Source organism: Babylonia areolata, chromosome 19 (assembly GCF_041734735.1).
Source record: "Babylonia areolata isolate BAREFJ2019XMU chromosome 19, ASM4173473v1, whole genome shotgun sequence".
NCBI lineage: Eukaryota > Metazoa > Mollusca > Gastropoda > Neogastropoda > Buccinidae > Babylonia > Babylonia areolata.
The window spans coordinates 56,467,898-56,489,706 of record NC_134894.1 but is presented as its reverse complement, the minus strand read 5'-3'; the positions used below and the strand labels follow the sequence as shown (position 1 = coordinate 56,489,706).

The following is a 21,809-nucleotide window of genomic DNA, read 5'->3' as shown; positions in this document are numbered from 1 at the left end:
ACCACCAGCATTTCTCCACAATTCCAGTTCAGACCAAACTACAGTAACTTAGTCAAGCTATACAAAAAAATCTCCCTTTCACAAGCAGGTAACACAGTTGTGACATCAGCCAAAACTCAATGTCATGACGCTTAGTCACTCAGGCTCAATTTCTCTCTTCATTTCCTTAACAGAATTTACTGTTTGTGCACCATGCATTTGATTCACTTTCATAAAACTCTTGAGGATTGATGAATCCAGCCATCTGATGCATTTTCTATCATTTTCACTACACTGCTGACTCTGTAGATGTATAGTATTTTAAATCACAACAGATTTCTCTGTGAAGAAATTCGGGTTGCTCTCCTTGGGGAGTCTTGTTCAGTCCTGTTAAGGACAAAAGTCAGTTTCCAAAGCTTTTACTCTTGACTCCGCTGTTAACCGACATTGACGACAATTTCCACCAACATGACAGACTCAGAATACAATGAATGATGAGGAGAACAGCTGCTGTGGAAGTCCCATTTTCCCATCTGAGCCCATAAGCACACTCACCTCTGGATAGGAGACAACCACAGGCGTTTCTACACAATGGGGTACCATCCTCATCCTTCCAGCCATCAGCTGACACTTCAGCATGGTATTTTCATCACCAACCAAGACATAGCAGCTATTGAGCCAGCCATGATGATGGAAATGGCGGACAATAAGTTGGTTTAGGAGAAAGGGGTTTTTGATACAGTTTTGTCTCCAGCAAAAGAAACTAACATGTGGTGGCAGCAGCATAAATATATAGGAATATTGTCCCAAACTCTGTAGCTTTTCATGCCATGCTCTTGTGGCCGGTTTCATGCCCCCCTAACCCCCCAACTCCCACAATGTCCCCTTTTACATCTCCTCCATTCCTGTGTTGATTTTTTAATTCATGTGTCAGCATGCTCCAGCAGTCGCTGTTTCCTTCTTGTTTTGTGTTCATGTATTCTGTAACATACTTTTACAATATTATTAAGATCAGCTGCTCTCTCATGGAAATCAAATTTTCATAGAAAGGGGCTTCATTTTGGGGGGGTGGTGGTTAGGGGGTACAGGTCAGGTACCCAGATTTGTAGGGGTGTGGGTGGTATTTGTTTCCATGATTTGGTTTCAGCATCATGTGATATTCAACATTCCTGACTGGAGGTTAGCTTGAGCATTGACGAACAGCTGCCATTGTTTTATGACTTGTGATATGTATCTGATTTAATCTCATTATGTGCTAACATGCAACTATTTATTATTATCGGCCATGCCTGTGTATTGTGGTTGTTTGTGAATGAACTAAATTTTATTGGGTTTTAGGGCCAAGGTGGTTTTCCATTTGATTGAGTCAGTCTGGACTGTCTTTATTGATGATGTGCAGGAGCTGTGTAAATGTCTTTTTATCACTTCATGTCAATGAGCAGTTTTAATGCAATATAAAGAAAATGCATACATTTATCTCATGTGCTTCGTTTATATGGTGTGTGTGAATTTGCATGCATGCTTGTGTGCATGCATGCATGCATGCATGTGTGTGTGTGTGTGTGTGTTTGTGTGTGTGCACATTTTCATTTGGTTTGAAAGGTGTCAATGGCTTCTTGCTCAACTATGAATGCCTATATGGAGAGGACAGAAAAATAGATATAATTCATGTTGTTGCATATGACTGCAGGCAATAAGATACCTACTTTGCTTAATAACTGTGGTCAATATTGTTTAGTAATTTCCATTACTATTATCATTTTAGGAAGACTGTTAATTCTCATAGATATGATGCAAACCAACACAATTTTGTTGGACGTATTTATCTCCCACTGCCCGATAATATGAGGGAGAAACTTTTCTCCAAACATCTCTTTTTTCCTTTTGACCATACCATATGTTCCATCACCAAGAAATGAATGCACTGTGACCAAGGAGAAAAAGAAAAGAAGAAGACGAAAAAGAAGCAGCATCAAAACAAAACAAACAAGAGAGGCAAGGCCTTCAAGAGTCACTTGTGATACACTTAAAATTTTAAAAAAAAAAAAAAAAAAAAAAATTTTTTTGTTTAAATCCAAGCTTTTTATGTATTGAGTATAATTTCAAAATGTAATGTTTAAGATGAGAAAGATCAGTTTAAAGCAAATTAAGTCCCCTTGCATTAATTACAGAGTAATTTCCCTTTTTTTACTGTCTGCACCAAAACGTTTGCAAAATAAATAAAACTTCCATGCTTAGCAAAAGAAGTTCCTGTTTGAACAAAAAATGATAATAATGACTGCTCTTGTTGTTGGGTCAGAATATCAGATCAAAGTGCCAAGTTTAGAGAATACAAAAATCTAAATATAACAGTAAATGCAGTTTGCATATAATTAGGCTTCATTTATTATTTTTTGTGCCCATCTCAGAGGTGCAATATTGTTTTAAACGAGATGACTGGAAAGAACTGAATTTTTCCTATTTTTATTCCTAATTTGGTGTCAACTGACAAAGTATTTGCAGAGAAAGTGTCAATGTTAAAGTTTACCACGGACACACACACACACACACACACACACACAACCGAACACCGGGTTAAAACATAGACTCACTTTGTTTACACACAAGTGAGTCAAAAAACGAGAGAAAGAAAAGAAAGGAGAATGCTTTTGACTGACCATCATCTGTGTAAGTGGTGGTGTTGTTTTAAGAAAATGGGTGTGTCAGAAAAAGTCTTCATGTAAAAAGATTTCATTTTAAAATCAGACAGCACACAAAAATCACACCGAGCCAATCCTGGATGAGGAAGAACACAATACACACTCAAGTCACATGCAGAAAGCTGCTGGTGGTCCCCGACCTCATATCAAGTTAAGGCCTGAAACTTGTTTCTTGATGCTCCCAGTCAAAAGAAGAAACAAACATTCTCTGGTCTTTCTTCTAGCAACAACCTGTTCCCCGATACTCCGATCAGTTTCAGATTCGAAGCCGACGCCATCGTGTGAAATTTGAACAAGACAAGTCTGGCAAACCAATGAAAGAGAGAGTCCACAGATATACGCGGATTGTTTCCAGATTCGTGGAAGGGGCCCAACTCTTTTTCTTGGCTGTGAGCGCCATGACTGTGTACTTTCTGGCCGAGACAGGAGGTTTGAGGAAATAATCTTTCACGTCATCTGCATGCATGAATTCTGAAATAAACACCACTTTCCACCGCCCCCCCCCCCCCCCCCCCCGCCCCCCAAAGAAGAAAAAGTCTATAGTAAGTTGATGGTCATGGGTTTGGTTGTCGCCAGGCACTATATATAGAGTGATGGCCTAGAAAGCGAGAGAATCTGAGCGCGCTAGTTCGAATTACGGCTCAGCCGCCGATATTTTCTCCCCCTCCACTAGACCTTGAGTGGTGGTCTGGACGCTAGTCATTCGGATGAAGACGATAAACCGAGGTCCCGTGTGCAGCATTCACTTAGCGCACGTAAAAGAACCTACGGCAACAAAAGGATTGTTCCTGGCAAAATTCTGTAGAAAAATCCACTTCGTTAAGAAAAACAAATGAAACTGGACGCAGGAAAAAATGCAAAAAAAAAGAAAAAAAAAGAAAAAAAAAGAAAAAAAGAAAAAAAGGAAAAAAAGAAAAAAAGAAAAAAAAAAGAAGAAAAAGAAGAAAAAAAAGAGTGGTGCTGTAGTGTAGCGACGCACTCTCCCTGGGGAGAGCAGCCCGAATTTCACACAGAGAAATATATTGTGATAAAAAGAAATTATATATATATATATAGTGATAAGAAACTCTAGGGAGAGCTGGACAGTACAAGATCTTCAGAGAAGAAGCCCCCCCTCAGTCAAGTGTTTCGGCCCTTAACTCCTTACACTCTAAGGGGGCCGGGCCGATATATATATATATATATATATATATATATATATATATATATATATATATCCCTTGCGGAGGAGCTGGGGACAGGACCCAACCCCTCGAACCACACCATCTTCTGCGGAGCATAACAACAGCCCTGAACAAGTTAATTGACCTCAAGGGCATCAGCTAACAGGTCTTTCAACACCACCAGCTTGAGATGGATTTTGAACATCCTTTCAACATACATTTCATTCTATTGTCTTTAGCTCCGCCCCCCCCCCCCCCCCCCCCCCCCCCCCCCACGACACTCCCCTTCTCCCTTCGAACAAGCTATTTAATTCCTTTCGCAGCAACTTTTCTCTCCAGAAATTATCAGTCGGAGTTGGCAGCCAGAGAGAAATACTATAATAATTTGTACGTTTTTGTTTGTTTGTTGTTGTTGTTGGTTTTGTTTTTGTTAATTTTTCAGTTACGCTTCAGACAGCTCATACACATACACACTGTCAAACTGACAAAAGATCACACAATGCTATTTATCGTTTCATGATGTGCTTAACTAATCTTGCATATGGTCTTTTGAAAAAAAGAGGGTATTTTTTCATATTTTATTTTATTTCAATTGAACACGTATAGGCTTTAAGCCAAAGTTTTCGGATACAAACTTGATTTCAGTTACGCTTCAGACAGCTCATACACATACACACTGTCAAACTGACAAAAGATCACACAATGCTATTTATCGTTTCATGATGTGCTTAACTAATCTTGCACATGGTCTTTTGAAAAAAAGAGGGTATTTTTTTCATATTTTATTTCATTTCAATTGAACACGTATAGGCTTTAAGCCAAAGTTTTCGGATACAAACTTGATTTATTCTGGAAATTGATCATTGATTCTTTAGTGACCTTCAAACTGAAACACCTTCTGCGCCGCTTATTTCCAAGTGTTCTAGTTTTTGCCAGTTGTTACGTATAATAATTCAGGCGTGACATTGCTTTTAGTTACTTCTCACCTTGACCCTTCCCCCCTCCCTGTCCCCTGCCCCCCCCCCCCCCCCCCCATCCTCCCCCCCCCCCCCCCCCCCCCCCGCCCCCCGCCCCCTTCTGCTCTCTCTGTGGGCAACAGGACCCGGAACACGCGGAAAGAAAAACAGTGACCCACTGAACCATCGTGACACTGAAGAAAACGAACCAATGATGCAGAACCAACTACCCGTAAAACACCGCTTACGTGACCAGCAAAAAAAAGGTCGGTGTGGACTGGTGTGCGCCGGAGAGAGAGAGAGGGGGGGAGAGAGAGAGTGAGTGGGGAAAAGGAGGAGTGGTGATTTACCTGACCAGTGCATAACAGAACCGGTCCGTTCGACAGCACCCCGGGTATGCTGGCTTTGTCAGACAACTAGTTGACCTCATGCGTACGTCACTGCTCCGCGGCCACTCAGGGTGGGTGGGGGAAAGAAATCGGGTCTGTTTTTGATAGTGATTATATATAGGAATTCGCGCTGTTGGGCAGTCAGTTACAGTATAGTGTGAGAGAGAGGTGGGTGTATCACACGTGTGAATCCCGGCTGCAAGGTCTTCTCTCGTTCTACTGAGCTGCGTGTTGTGTAACTCACATTTTCGAAGCTAAAGCGAATATTCAAACATGCAGATTTATAATTTCGTAGATAAAAGAATATATACATATATATATAAACCACAAGCAAGTGAATAAGAACACACCGTATTGCATCACTAAAAAGTGCTACCTTCCTGCGTTTGCAAGTCTCCGGATCAGACTTTTGCCGTGTTTTAGAGAGTTTTGAATTTACGGCCATAACACACAACAACCAACCAACCAACCAACCAAACACCTGGCCCAGATTTTCGTTTTTTATTTTACACGGATTTCACGTGCAAAAGCGGCCCGAACTTGTGAGTTCTCGATCACCCCCCGGCTAGCTGTGCAGTACAGTACATGTCGGAGGCTGAGGTGGATTGACGTGCACGAAACGTTGGGAGCGAAGTGAAAAACTGACAAGGAACTGTGCACATAAGGCAGCAGACGGCAGCGGACCGGAGGAGCCGAAGTTCAAGTCATCCTTGATGCCAGTCCCATGGGCCCTCACTCAGGTGTTCCTCTGCAGCACTCTGATCCAGGTGAGTTCCATGGGTGTGTGTGGTGATGATTAATGGCAATTTGACCGGTACTAAACGTGAAACCTCGCTCTTCAGAGGATTCTTGTTAATGTATTGAATACGCTTCATCTTTATTTATCCATTCATTTATTTATTCATTTACTTAGGTATTTATTTTTCTATCATTTGTTGATAACTTGATCTGTTTTGGTAGTGTTGGCCGGCAGCAGTAGTAGTAGCAGCAGCAGTAGTAGCAGTCCTTGTGGTAGTCGTAGTAGAGGTAGTAGTAGTTCTTATGGTGGTAATAGTAGTAGCAGTACTAGTATGGGTAGTGGTGGCAGCAGCATCAGTAGTCGTAGTTGTAGTAGGCCTGGAAGGGCCAGGGTGATATTGCAGAACGGAAGTTCGGACTGCAAGTTCGTTTTCAGACATTGAGCACTCTTATTGACCATCAAGAAATTGAACCAACAGCACGTAGTTGTTGAAAGCTTCAGAGTGTAGGCTACCATGCAGCTGCGTTTGTCGATTAGAGCGGAAACCGCTCGGACATCATTACGTAGCGATGCTTGATATTAGTCTAGAAATGACATTTGTTTGGATATATATATATATATATATATATATATATATATATATATATATATATCATTAATATAAAAAGAAAAAGCGAAAGCACTTTTTTCACTATGGCAAAAATTGCTGTTTTGTTGGACGTTCAGAAAAGCATCATCCGCCACTCCTCCATACTCACCCCCTTAAAAAAAAAAGAAGAAAAAAAGCGCTCAACAAACACCGCAGTATAGGTATTTATCTCTCTCTGAGTGGGGATGGCAGAGGCGCTTTCGGTATGACCAGTATCCACACCGTCTGGAAATGCTGTGATGCATCTAATATCCTCTTTTCAACCGATCATTCTTTTTTTTTCCTCTTTTTCTGTTTACCCTCTTCCTACCTATTTATTCATTCATTGTTTTTTGGATAACATTCAGATGTGAAAAATCCAACACTTGAACTAAAATTTTAATGTCTACAATCACCAGTGCGTGACGGGGCATGAAACAAAATCCATCCTTTTTCATTTTATATTTGTCAACATTTCCCATTTCTGCCTTCAGTGTGTGTGTGTGTGTGTGTGTGTGTGTGTGTGTGTGTGTGCGTGCGTGCGTGCGTGCGTGCGTGCTTGCGTGCGCGCGGGAACTGCTTCATATTTGGTTTCTCGCGTCATAAAAGTTGGCATTTCTTGACGAGGGGTGGCGGCATTAAAAACCAAAACAAAACAAAACAAAAACCCCCCAAAAAAACCCACCTGTTATTTTCTATATTCTTAACAAAGAAGGGAATTAAAAAAAAAAAGGTTCTGTTAATGTGTTTGCGGAAACTTAGTCCTTTTGTCAGGCCGTGAGATTACAGCTTACTGTCGCTGTTGAAAAGGCCCCAACACTGTCGGCAGACTGTTCCTTATTTGTCATTTGCCTTCTACCCGTCTTTCATTTTATCGTGTTGTGATATATTTACTTTTCTTTGAATATTATTTCATGTAATGTTAATGTTTTACACAAACCTATGGTAAACTCTGAAAGTCTGACAAACGCGTAGGGTTTCTGCGTACTGGTTCAAGCATCTGCTCCATTTTATTTTCAAAGCAGATGTGGTGTAGCGTACATGGATCAGTCCGCACGCTTTGACATACTGAAACTAGATACTGACCTGTGTGTCCAAGAGCGCATGATTATAGCCGCGACTATGTCGAAAGCATGGAATAAGTCGAAACCTAAATTACGTGGTGGTTTTATCGATGAGAGCAAAAGAAAGCACAAAGGACAGAGCTCAGTCACATTGTCAGGCATCGATTCGGCCTTTGTTTGACCAGCACGGTGTCTGGGAACAAAGGAAAGCCTTGCCCCGTCAATTCGGTCAACACACTTAATACAGATCCAGTTTCTGGAAAGCACGGCAGCGAGGACTGACTATTAACGTTCACCCCCGCACACTGTTTGTTCAACAGTTGCAAACAAGTGGAGCGCGGACCAGGAACCACGAACCGAACCATTTAGTATAGCGAGATTCAGCCGGGGTGTCTCTGGGGGCAAGACCTGTCAAAGGGGCAATCCACCATTCATTAGCTAAGGGAACTATTATCATTACGTGTATAGGATTTTTAAAAATATTTTATTTTATTTTTTTACATCGACATATATTATTAATGTTCCTCAAAACGTCATTTGATGTCATTCTCGGTAGCAATTCATTTCTTTTTCTCAAGTTATGCATAATTGGTTTATCTTACCATGTGCATCTTTCGTTTAAAGGTGAAGATCGTATCTTTAATGTGAAAGGCTGTCGCTGACTTTGGTAATGCTCGACTCGCGGACGTCGTCACATTGTGGAAATCCGCCTTCAGACCTACACGTGAATTTTGATGCCCGGCAACGAAAAACAGTACGTGTCAGCTCGCATTTAGGGACAGTAACAGCCCGCTTTCAAGCACTTTACCCTTTTACGCATAACGGCAAGAAAGTGGGGTGATTGTAGATGTCCACTTCCCCAGGACGTTCGTTTCTCGTACTTTTTCATTAATTTATTATTTTCAAACAGTTTCAGAACTCGGGCACCAATTCCTCACAATATGCTCATTTTCTTCAAGAGAGTCAAATTTTCATATTATATATCCGCTTTTTCGTTTGTTTTTCTTTTTCGTAATGTGACAATTTTCTGCACAATGTGCCTATTTCTTCTCAAGAATCCATTTTCTCATTGTAACTGTCCCCCACCCCTCCCCCATCTTGTCCAATACCACAACGTGCCCATCCACCACCTTTCCCCCTCAGAACATGCCTCCTGTTTCTTACAGGTTATCCGTGTTCTCTAGTGTGCACACAGGTGACACAATAGTTGCCCATTAACCTCACAACGTGCCGGTTTCCCTGCCAGTGTGAGACTGAGACAGTGGGCACAGTGTAACAAAGAGGTCGGAAATCTGCATGTTTGTCGTCTGTTGGCAGTGAATTCCTCAACAGTTTTATCATTAACCACCGTCATTTTGCGCCCTTGGAGGCATAGTCTGTCCAGATGTTTGAGGAAATGCTTCCTTGATACTTAATCAGACATTTATTTCAGACATTTGTAGCCGGAAAGAATCAAAACTTATAATCAGTATGAGTTAAGAAACTAAAGAAACGAAAATCAAAGGTAAAGTCTATTGAATTTATCACTTGATGCGTTGGCCAATGTTTGTCCGTCTGGGAAGAATGCTAATTTCCTTTCGTGATGAGACGCATACAAAACATTCACCCGCCCCACTCCATTTTACTTTGTTTACTTTGTTGAAGGCGGTAACACAAGTCAACTGTCAAGTGAACAAAACACAGCACAAACTGACATCCATGCACATGGAGTGTTTCAGGTGTCCATAGGAACTATGTAAACCGGGAATGTTTGGTTTGACCTCCCGCGGTCTTAAGCGCAAACGTGAGTCACCCGGCCGTGAGCGGGTCTTTCCCAACGTCTTCACACCTCTGTGTGTGTGTGTGTGTGTGTGTGTGTGTGTGGTTCTACTTAAATGCCCGATGGAATGGATGTGTTAAGCACGGCGCCTTTTACAACACGTAACAGATTCAGTCTGGATGCTAGCGATAAGCCGTTTATCCATATCTTATGTTCGCATTGAGGGTTGTAAACGAATTACGTCAGAAAGTGTTTCTGGAACTCTACCTGGCGTTTTATGTGGTAGGACGGATGTCGTTTGCCTAACTCATGGACAGTAATACTAGTCTGTTTACTCGCTAGTAGCTTTAAGCTTATTTAGCTAACTAGTTTTGTGGTAGTCTGGGAAGAGAGGGAGGGTGGGTGGGTGGGTGGGGAGGGGGGATTGAGGGGGTTCAGCGACACATGAGCGTTCATCAACAGTCAAGTGAGTGGCCTGTTTAAACAATACGACAAACATGTCAGAATGTACACCTATATACATATATGCAGGCTAACATAGCCTGATGGCTATGGATTATGAATTATGTTCGTGAACACCGCTGATGACCGCGCGCGCGCACACACACACACACACACTCTGCTTCTCCCTCTCTTTCTGGTTAAGGATCGTACACGAAAATCACAATTCACCCCGTCATGAACATGAGAGGGAGATAAATATGTAAAGACCAACAGTGTCTTTTTCATCAAGCGAACATCGGTCACACATAGGTAAGTCCCAGCAAGCGTGACGTCTGATATACGGCTCGTCGATCTGCCACAACCCATCGGCTCCGATCAATCACATCGACCCCTCCCTTCCTTCCTCCTCTTCTGCCTTTCACCACCGGCACTCCTCTGCCCCCACCCCCCACCCCCCTAAACCCTTTCCGCCTCTTAAGCACTTCACTCCACTCCAAGAACACTCGTCCAGGAATCAAAGTCAAAAAGCGGAACGGTAGTGACCACACGGAAAGTGTTGCACATGTTTGGATCCGTCGTCCTGGTTTGCGTGTGTGGGAGGCCGAGGGGGTGGGGAGCGGGGAGCAGAGGGGGAGTGTCTGTGGATGTGGTTACCAGGATGAAGACAAACTAGTCGCGTTGGCACCAAAATAGTTCAGCGCGTGATTGCATTTGTTACAAGTGACACGCAGCTGGTATTTCATTTGATCGATCTCTCCCTTGCAACATTCGGGCGTGTTCGTTCTGAAGTTGTACGTTCTATATACACGTGTGATTTTAGATGAAAATCTCCCTCCCCCCCTCTTCATCAGTTCACTTCTTTACACTTTTTTTTTTTTTTAATTTTCAAAGGAAAACTAAACAGCGAACCAAACATGGACAGTAAGATTGCAACAAAGAGCCACTTGTAATCCTAATTAAATTTGAAACGATTTTTTTTCGAACGTGAGCAGACGTTTATTATATGAAACACTGCCAATCGAAACATATAGGACTGCAGAACTTGTCACTGTATCCTGTAAAAAAAAAAAGTTTCGGCTGTTCAGTAAATGGTAACAAACAAGAATTGCGTAATTAATTGCAAGACACTTAAATGATTCACTTAGACATGTCAACTTGCTGCTGTAATATCCAGTTGTCGACTGCCACATATATTGAGTATTATGCGAGCTAAAGTTGGCACGATATTTTACACGGTCAATTTCCAGTGTCAGTGTGTTGGTTGCAACATGTTTCATCCAGAAACGAGTAAATGTTTTGTTTTTTTTTTTGTTAGTGCTAGGGAAACATTGAGGTTTGGTGCTACATGACTAGGACTGCATTCTCCCATGTTAATGTCCACTTTTCATGCAATGACTAGGCATTTTTCCCGCATGTTAATTTCCAGTTTTCATGCAGTAAATAGGCTTGTATTTCCCCATGTTGATATCCAGTTTTCATGCAGTGACTGGGTATTTTTCCCGCATGTTAATTTCCAGTTTTCATGCAGTAAATAGGCTTGTATTTCCCCATGTTGATATCCAGTTTTCATTCATTGACTTGTCCTGTATTGCCTCATCTTGCTGTCCAGCTTTCATGGTGGCTAGGTCTGTATTCCCAATATAATAACGATATCATCACTATTAGTGTCCAGGCCTGTACTTAACTCATGTTGTCCAGATTTTGTGCTGTGACTTGGCCTGTTACCCCATGCTGATTGTCCAGATTTTTTTTTTTTTTTTTTAGTATACATAACACAATGACTAGGTCTGTATTCATCCATGTTGATTCAGTTAGGCCTGTATTCCCTTTCATGTCCATACCTTTGGTCCACTTTGAGTGTTAATAACGAGAAACAGATCTGCAATGACGAGTGTACAAAACAAAAGCAGGTCCGGTTTGCTATTTCCAAATTTGCTGTTACTGTAAACAGTTTTGCAGCATCAAAATTTGATTTTTTTCTTTCCTGACATGGCTCTCTCATTTGCAGCATGACTCAGAAGTGCCAGCCATACCGACCCACGCTTACTTTGTTCAACGAAGTTCTCAGTGAAAACATTTGCTGAAGAATAGAACGGTGGACCGATATCACTAAGGTTTTTTTTGACGTTTGCTAGGTTCGTTTTCGTGTTTTTTTCTTCTTAATAAAATGTTCTGGTCCGATCGTAAATAGTTTCCAGGGAACGTGACTGATTGAAGCAAGTCACAATACACAAGGTCAGTCATTTCTGAACATGTGTGCAGTTGGGCGTCAAGGGTTTATTCAGTGGAAAAGTTCGCACAAGTGTTGTCCATGATTTCAGAGGATCGTACACACGATCCGCTTACACTTGTCTAGCGAAGAGAACTCGAAATTTCGGGGTTGGCACTCAGTGTACGTGACTTTAGCTTTCTAAAATGGCCGCTCAGTGTGCAGTTTTCAAATTTGACGTTACGCTCGTGCATTCAAATGTGGTCTTCATTTGGGCCTTCCACCAGGGTGATCAAGACCATGTACCCAATGGGTACATCTACATGAGGCAGGACCCGTCACTGGAAGATCACCCCAGGTGTTTCCCAAGACCTGGAGGCTCGTGGATGAATCATGGACTACCAAAGCCAACATTTTGCTTTTGCGATGATTTGTGTGCATGCCAATGTACTCGTTTTGTTCATTGAATAAGATCCATAACCCTTGGTGGTTTGATTTTGGAAAATAAACAACGCTGAATGGATGTAGATTGTGTGTGTGTGTGATGTGAAAAACAAAATTACTAGGGGAGGAACGACCGAACCACAAAGTTGGACTTAGTATATTTGCGTCGGCCATTCCTCCCCTAAAAAAAAAAAAAATTTTCTAAAAAGCAGACAAAATGTGAATGTCAAACAATTTATTTCATAAATTTCAAATTACAAAAATATCAACCTTGCAACATTTGAAACTAAAAATACTGAATATAATTAAAAAAAAAAAAAAAAAAGGGGGAGGAAGAGCACTGCTTTTTCATACTAAGTCCAACTTTGTGAAAATGCCGTTCCTCCCCCTAGTAAATGACAATTTTAAAAACCTTACCAATTATAAGTGCCCTCATTTGTGTTCAGAAGCGGGTACGGGAGCTAGTCTCCGTGGAGAGTAAAATGGCCTTGCCATTGAAAATGCACGACCCAGTGGCCCCCACCCTCCCGTCACTCTTTAATCCCTGAAACTCTAGATGAGGACCACTGAATCGTCCAGTTTCAATGACAATGCATCCAAGCCTGACAAATGTTCCACTTGCCTGACTCAGAACACGAAGGACTAGCACCCGTACCCCACTGGGTGGTGAACAAAGACGATGTTCAGAAAACCAGGATTAGACAGGAGAAAGGCGAATGGGAAGTGCACCAGCTTTTAAACGGTCAGAATCGCTCTACTGTTCCTCTCACCCCCCTGAAATAAACACGCGCGAGTTTTCAAGCTGGCGAACTTTCCACTTGCACCTTTTTCCTGCTTCCCCTTTCCAGTCGATGTCAAACTACTGTTGCAGAGTCGCTAAAACTGGGCCAAAAAGTGTCAAATCTGAGACACTAAGGGCTGTTGGAGAAAAAAGCAGCCCCCTTTCCCCCATGCTGTTGGCACAGTCACAGCGACTGTCTGAAGAACGAACTTTTCTTTAGTGTATTTCCCCTGAACATGCAAAGCATCGTCCGAAACACTGGCTTCTGACGTTGCCCGCACTGCACAGGTCCTTCAAACGGGTAATTAGCGTCTCCACTGTTCATAACATGTAAAGCAGAGGACCAACAATGAATCGTCCGTCTGGAAGGGGTGCAGTGACATCCGGACAGTCCTTGGGGATCCAGTTCAGTGACGCAGCAGCACCCACTTGTGCTACACGATGCTGGTCGTCCGTCACGGTGTTTCTCCGTCTTAACACAACACGGGCACTGTTTTGTTTGTGTCATTTCTGGATAAAGGCAAAACATTTCGATTTTACAGTTTCACTGACACGACTCTAATGACCGACTCCGTCCACAGGTTGATAGTCCACTCCTGCGTAGCACGGGGTCCAAGCAGAAGACGTCTCACCCGGATCATCAGTTATCTCTACAAGGCCTAAGCGGTGGCCTGGGTACAAGTATTTCAAACTATGGTCCCATGTGCAAGCATGCATTGAACAATATACACTACAGAGACAAAATAATGGATTAGCAAATTTGTACATACTTTACACTGATTTCCCTTTCTTCCTCCACTGAATAGGAAGGCTACACTTCGTGGAAGATTGAAAGCGGCGGAAGAATAGACCTTCCTATGCCGAGCCCAGACCAACTTGATGAAATCACTGCGTCTACGGTCGCGAGAACTTTTAACATTTTTCTGAAAAACCTGGATGGCATTACACCTGGCCACGCATTCTATAACAGTGTCCAGTTGTTTGGGAAATTTATTTTACAAGAAAATTTGTTTCCAGTAGACTCGACGCTGTCACCGCACGGACTGACAGCAGATGACAGGCACCGAACCTTTCCAGTCTCAATGCCATGTGGCCTTCCCTTAGCTGCTCCATGGAGTGCAGCGCAAGCCTCTGTCTCTCCGATTCTCCTAAAACTAAATTGGTGATCACATACGCCAATTCTCAGTTCACCTACGTACTATTACAAGACCAGTTCCTTTCATATGAAAAAAAAGTAAAGTGATAGAAACCACACATACTTGACAATACACTATGCACACACGCACATAATTATACACATTCTATTGTTTATGTGCATGGCAGCAGATGGCAAAATTCAAATGCACCTGTAATGCGTCGTCCAAAATCTGAGACATCTCAATCCAAGCATTCATTTTTTTCGTCTGTGTACCTTATACTCGCCTCTGCTTTAGGTCTACCGAGCAGTAGTATTTGCACGCAATCATTAAAAACAAATCTCGTCCATGTATGAATTGAATGTGTGTGTATGTGCCTGCGCGCGTGTGCATTTATATATACATATATAAAGAGAGGCCGAGTAGGCGAAACGGGAACAAAGGCGGGTCGGCGAAACGGCACAGAGTCAAACTATCAAGAGGCTACAGAGTGGCCGCACGAATATGCTAATCGGACTTGCTCCCTCTTAAACCCCCCTTCCTTCTTCAGAGAAATTAACCAAGTTTCTATCTCATGCTTGCCATACACGACGCCTGAACCACTGTCCCCGTACACTATGCCCCATACAACCGCTGTATACACTAACACTGCCTGACTGGAGTCCTGGTTCCTTTCACGATACAAGGCCACCACATGATGCCAATGGGCTGCCACAGTGTGCATCCTGCAGACAATGTGTCGGGGTCATTGACCGTACACTGTACAGCGAGCAAACTTCCATGGACAAACAGTGAGAACATGTGTAAAGGTGGAACTCGGCACAATCACCGGAAGGGTCTTTGCGAGGTCCATCTGTCCACATGTGGAGGTCTGGTTGCTTCCCCTTCGTACTGTGTCACAGCTGTTTGGGCCCATTCCATTCTGGTGCGTCTCCTATGGAGTCTTGTTATCTGCTTAACTCTGCACAGAGAACAGACAAAATTCAGTATATGAAATAGATTACTTTCCATTAATGATAAAAACACTAAAAAAAACAAACAAACCAACAAAACACACACAAAAACCCAAAACATTAAAACACACACCTTAAAAGTAGCACTCCATGGAATTTCTTGCTCACCATCGTGGGTAAAGGTATTTTTCTTTTATGTTTGGTGCGTGTGTGTGTGGTCAGTGGTGATTGGTCAAATGGTATATACCATGACGGGAAAAGCATAAAGAAAAAAAAATCCGAAACCATTAGAGGCATTGTGGGATTTCTTCCTTGGGAGTTTACATTCCTTTCAGCCCCCTCCCCAAGACAGACCATTCCGTTGAAGGGTTTATTATTTGTTTATTGTTGCTTATAGTCCAGACGACCGGCACAGAGCCACATCAGGACTGTCAAACCATACAAATGCTCAACCACGTCAACATAACTAAACTGTCACATCAACACACGCACACGAAGACAAACCCACAAACACAGTTCATAACATTCTAACCATTTAGCTTCTTTAAGGCAAATGGGGCTAGGTCGTGCTTAGGACGTCAGCCCTCCCGCTTAACGTATCGTCCCCAGATTACAAAAAAACTTGTTAAAAAGGAAAAAACAGCAACAATACTTCAAAGCCAAACAAAAAGTACACAAAAAGACCATATTGGCAAATAACACTACAGTGTATACATTTCACTACCTAATCGCCAGAGCAAAACAGCACAGATCGTACATCATGGACTGCGGAAAAGAGAACAAAAGTGTAAGACTTGCTAGTAAAAAGAAAGGGGAATGGACTGGGAAGGCAGAAAAAAAAGAGTTTAGGAAGATAAAAGGCAGAAATAAAGAGCACGGAATTTCCAGAAGGTGGTGATACTTTAAGACCCCTGGAATTCTCACGGGGGACGTTGAAGGGTGATGCCGCGAAAAACAGTTTACTGACCTGTTGAGAATGGTGGACTTGCACGGGCAGCCTGTGGTATCGAGCTGGCCTTGATGACAGGTGGCACTGTCCAGGGTCACCACTGTCTTCCCTCAATCGGTTCTGCAGTCCTGCACCGTCCACGGTGGTCGGCCCCGTCACTGGTGTCTGTGCTCTCCGTCCGACAGTGCCAGTTCAAAGGTCTGTCCAACAGTACATAACTTTGTAACAATAATAGTCATATTGAGAATAAATCACTATTATAGATATATAACAATCTTGCGCAATGTCAACTGTGTACGTACTCCACACAACGCACAGACACCACACTTAACAGCCATCCGCACTCACACAACCTGTAACATTGAAAAAGGGGGTGCTTGGTGAAGTAAATGCGAGATATTCACATGGAATCCACCACATAACACACAAAAACACAGTCCAAATGAATGTTTAGTGGCGGAAACGGGTTACAATTTAGATCCTAAAGGAACCCCTGAGTGCCTTCTACGACTGCTGTACCCCGGTGCTTCGCCTATGTGTGTGTGTACAAAATCTCAAACTAAAGTCCTGGTAACTCGTCAGACTAATGCCCATCCACTTCAGTGCTTGGGTTGAGTCCTGTCAATGTCTTCAGTGTCGACAGATTCATGGGGGGCTGTTTGAGGGACGTGGTGGCGGTCTCCACTCTGGGAGGGGCGTTCACTCAGTTTGGCTCCGCGACTAAGCCATTATTGTCGTTAGTAGGGTGCTTAGTAGGTGGTGTCCTAAGTACGTTAAATCAGAACAGGCACCACTGAACACTACCGAAGTGACTCAGCAGCAGTGCAGGGTCTCCTCTGGTGTGTGGCCTCCTGGAGACCCAACATCGATGGTTCCTTGCGGACTGCCGACGCTGGAAATGTGACGAATCCGGGTGTGGCCGTGTATGGGGGAATCTAAATGAGCGGCGTGGGAGTAATGCCACTGAAACGGTGCAGATGGGGCAGCAAAAAAAACAAAAAACAAAACAAAAAAACTCGTCAAACTAGAATGGAAGTAAACCGTTCAGCTCATGGAAAAGATGTCATAATAAAGCTACCCCCTTTCAATGTTTCATGTATCAGTTGTCCTTAGTTGTTCCTGAAGTTAATAAACCCGGACTCTGCTATCTACCGTGTGTAATATTTTCGTCTATTGGCAGCAATTGAGTGATAAATTAAAAAGAAAAAAAAGAATTGTTCTCATGCTGAATACATACTGAAAACAAGTTCAGCTGTACCTTTGTTGTATATTCTGCATGTGTATATTTAAATCATTCCGACAGCCAAAAAAACAAAAAAAGAACAAAAAAAGAAAAAAAGAAAACACCTAATGTCACGTCATTGCCAAAGATGTAGTAGTAATAGGGACTGGCATTTTTGCCTTAGGCCTCGCGGCCGGTAAACGTCACCTCTGTATTAGTATCTTTTTGGCTTGCATTGTATGCTTCATTTGAGATATATCAAAGCAATTCGTCAAATTTATAAAACATTACCAGATTTTGGATCAAGATATTAGGAAATATTAACATACCATAAAACAGTTATTTCAATATAATGAATAAGCAGTTTATTTTGTGAACCTACGAAAAGAATGCAAAATTTTGCCCTTCCCCACATTACTTAAAGTAATTTACAATGGAAATAGCGGTTTTTCATTCACCAGACAAACCGTACTGACGGGTGCACGATGTCGCAGTGACTCACTGAGTGAAACAAAGCGAACCTAAGTCTGGACTGTTTTCTCATGCCCCTTTGAGACACACTGACGATTTTATTCATTTTCTTAGATTCAACATTTTATTGGGGAATAAGTAATCAGTAACAGACCTAAAATTTGCAACGAAATTCTTCCCTTGCTGAAATTTAATACGTACAGACTATTAGTAAAAAAAAAAAAAAAAAAAAAAAAAAAAAAAAGAAAAAAAGGAAAAGAAAAAAGGATAAGATACCAAAATGTGTACATTTGCTGAGGGTCTTTGAATAGTAATACATTAAGCTACATGCTTGTCAAAATCCTAAGTAAATGCAGTATTGGGATAAATGAATATGGCAAACCGTTACCCCTGCACTCAGCACTACTTCTGTGATGAAATGGTGTCAGGGGAAGTAACAATATATGCCCCTTGGATCGGATGATCAGGAAGAGTGACACCCATCCTTTATACACTGGAAAAGGGCTCTTCCTGATGTTCCCATCTTTTGTGTCTGTGAGGGTGTGTCCGAATCCCGCTCTCGTCATTCAAAACCATAAAACCAAACCGCTTCGTGTCCCCATGAAACCTGAACAAATGAGTGCTGTGGCTGAACTGAGCTCTGCCGGGATTCTCGAGTTTCTCCTAGTTCGACTCCCGGTTTCGGCGCGCCTAGTGGGTGAACTTGACGGTTAACTGTTCCGATCTCCCAGGTCAGCATACAGACCTAGTCAGTGACACCTTCGCGTGTATACGCATGCACAAGGTCAATACGCACGTTTAAGATACAGCACCCACCCACCCACCCCCCGAAAACAGTACGGCTGCCTATATGGCGTAACCCGCCCCCCCCCCCCCCCAACCAAAAAAAACCAAACCATTAGCGTCCTAAATTATTGCACCCATTAGTTACATTTTCATGGTTTGTGGGACCAAATGCGGACACGTTAGTTTAGTGACTGAATCCACATTAAAATCAGTAAAATAACGTACAAAATAAGAAACGAAATCCATTGAAAATGGGTTACGTCTACTAATGGTAATATCGTTTCATACATGCACAAAAATTGCCGGTAAAACAGGTTCTTGGAACTCAATGCAAAAAAAGGACCTTAACTCACTTTCTTGGGCAAAGATTCTGTGGAAACTGAAAATTCACTTCAGCACAGCGTACTTTCAGCAGATATGAAAAGTCGGCGGGCTTCTCAACAGGTTCTCTTCACCGATGGAAATCATTCCTTGTATGACGAGACGACGGGTCGTGTATGCAGGGGCGTTCTTCCCACTCCACATGACGGGCTATGAACACTACGTGTGTAAAACAGGTGCTGAGAGTCAACTTGAAGTTAGTTCTTGCATATTCATCAAAGTTCCACCACGTTTTCGAAATACAAACACGTATGCCTACTGGTCCTTGACAGTCGTTCAGCCGAAGACTACACACAACTCCACCACATTAAATTTCCACCCCCATTTTCACAAAATGAACAGTTTCGCATTGTAAATAACGAGACTGTAGAATAGTCAATTCATAGTTCCCCATTTTTGTTTCACCTAAAATGTTGAAAATTGTCCGTTTTCATTTTTTGTCAATATGGTCTAGGAACGCTGAAGAAGTCCATATATGGTCGTCTGAATGCAGTGTTTCTCTCCTTGTACTCTGTAACACCGGTCCTTTCCAACTGACCTCTCAGCGCTCTCTGAGCTCGTTCGTGTGAGTTCACAAATCATGCGACTCTCATAGCCTGTTGCACGTATTGCTCGAGTGAACCGTAATTGTTTTTTGGAGTGTCAGCAGAAACCTCCACCAATGGACAACTTCAATACCCGAACAAACAGCTCCACGGCCGGTGTGTTGTCAGCTTGCACGCGTGCACATCTGTGTGTGTGTGTGTGTGTGTGTGTGTGTTTGTGCGTGTGTGTGTGTGTGTGTCTGTGTGTCTGTGTCTGTGTGTGTATGTGTACAAAATCACGTCTGCGCGCGCCTGAAAATTAATTACGAAACAATGCATGTACCTTTTCACGGTCATAATCATCATCATGCACACATTCTTTTGATACATCAGGTTTACGGTTAATCAATCAATGCGTTATAAATAACAACCACAACAACAACAACAGTGAGAAAGGAATCTTACCAGAAATTGCTTGCTGACAAGTGCTGTTTTTACTGCAAAACCAACGCCAGCCTCACGTCGCTCTTCGCTTCCTCGTCCACTCCAGAAGAAGGTGTAACCAGATCCCCGTTCACAGAGCTCGCCTTCACCTGCAAGCCGAGTCTCACTCAAGGCTGCGATGTCAATGTTGTATCTGGCGAGTTCGGATGCAACTAGTGCCGTTCTCCTTTGGGGTCTGTCCGCGTTATCTCTGTCCAGGAGAGTCCTTATGTTCCAAGCACCAATGGTGAGAGGAACGATCCTTGTTTTTTTCTTTTCTTTCTTGTTGTTTCGACCGCTGATGTAGGGTCCCCGCCAGCCGCGGTATGCTGGCCAAGGTGATATGGAGCAGGCAATTTTTAGGGCACCTTTTCTAGCCCCTTCCTCATGCCAGGGAGGTGAGCAGTGCATTCCTAAAGAGGGCTGCTCAGACGCTCAGACGGCTGCCGAGCTCCATCGCTACTCCTGTCGACGAAGAACGACCCTATGGCCTGAGCCGCCTGCGTGCAGGTCTGCGACTGCGACTGCCAGTGTACCCACACCTGTCGTTTCGTCGCTCTCCTGTCGCCACAGGACTTGGGGGTGATGAAATGATGAAGGATGAAAGGTCATTTTGGATGACTGATGACTTGCGCGATGAGTTTGTTTAAAGTGAAGAGGAGTTGCGCAACGTCAACCTCACTCTCTCGTCCGGGTCCACCAATTTCCAGTGGCAAGACTAAGTCGAGACGACTGGAGGATGAGCACGGATGCAGTGGATGACCAAGATATCCTTTCGGTGTCTCATCTTGCTCTCTGCACTCCACAGTGCGTTGCTGTAACCGCCTTCCTCTCCGTTGAACCGATAGGTTTCTTCCGCAGATTCTGCCGGATCCAGACTTCGCATGCATGGGTAGACACACCCCGGGGGCCAACTGCGTGTGGCATGCACACAGCACAGTGGAGCTAGATGGCCGTCGGTGGCTCTCCTGAGCCAACGCCCTTTTATGGATCTCCATAAGGGTGTCTAGCCACCCGCCTCACCAGTCCCGGAAGGGAGCGGTGGGAGTGCCGGTTTAGTCGCCGGCAACCCGACCCTGAACAGGTTGTACTGGATTACAGGTTACCAGTAGCAGATCTAATGACCTGACCTGACACCAGTTGTATGTGAACAAGCAAGCAAATCAGAAAGGTTTAAATGCTTTGACACTCCATAAAAACAAGCAGTTAAATACGTTTCCTGGTAGGTATACGGGTGACATAATGATTGTGTAGTCAGTAGGCTCCTTATGTCTTATGATTGTGTTTCAGTGTGCTCGAGCCTGTTTCGATTCCTCTGGTACCTTCTACTGCGCCACCCTCTGGTATTTCTGGTAAGATTCCTTTCTCACTGTTGTTGTTGTTGTTGTTGTTGTTTATAACGCATTGATTGATTAACCGTAAACCTGATGTATCAAAAGAATGTGTGCATGATGATGATTATGACCGTGAAAAGGTACATGCATTGTTTCGTAATTAATTTTCAGGCGCGCGCAGACGTGATTTTGTACACATACACACACAGACACAGACACACACACACACAGACACACACAGACGCACAGACACACACACACGACACACACACACACACACACAGAGTAAATGTTCTTTTTAATGCTATCGTGACCC

At 43.1% G+C, this 21,809-nt stretch overlaps 1 long non-coding RNA gene across 1 annotated transcript; it reads right to left on the bottom strand.

Moving 5' to 3' along the window:
* Positions 1–12,796: 12,796 nt before the first annotated feature.
* On the bottom strand, positions 12,797–21,291 carry LOC143294370 (uncharacterized). Its single transcript, XR_013056893.1, has 3 exons — positions 20,142–21,291; positions 16,311–16,492; positions 12,797–15,351 (listed from the first exon to the last, which is right to left on the bottom strand). It is a non-coding gene; the product is annotated as an uncharacterized LOC143294370 (long non-coding RNA).
* Between the last annotated feature and the right edge of the window lie 518 nt (positions 21,292–21,809).